Raw genomic sequence first — 431 nt, 5'->3', positions numbered from 1 at the left:
ATAGATAGATAGATAGATAGATAGATAGATAGATAGATAGATAGATAGATAGATAGATAGATAGATAGATAGATATAGGCTATATTCGCTTATTAGAACATTCAAAATAAGTATAGGCTACTTTATGTATGCAGTCTGAAACACTACACACACTTTTCCAACTGAAAGTCGGGCAGTGTTAACTTACTTTTCAGATGTCGCCGTGCTATTCCTTGGGGAGAGACGGTAGATTCACAGCTGCCTTGCTGTTGCTGAACGGCAAAAGCGCACGAACAAAAAGAAGAAACAATAATCAATTAAGCAATTCCGTGGGAGAGGTGACGCAGGCCGGCGCTGTCACTGACATGTCCCGCTAAACAACAAGACGGCCCGCTGATCGATGGCCCCACTAAACTTCCCCAAGTTACGAAACTCTCTCTCTCTCCCGCTCG

This window comes from Poromitra crassiceps, assembly GCF_964638095.1.
Source record: "Poromitra crassiceps genome assembly, chromosome: 4".
Lineage (NCBI taxonomy): Eukaryota > Metazoa > Chordata > Actinopteri > Beryciformes > Melamphaidae > Poromitra > Poromitra crassiceps.
The sequence above is the reverse complement of the archived record's forward strand: the minus strand, read 5'-3'. Positions refer to the sequence as shown.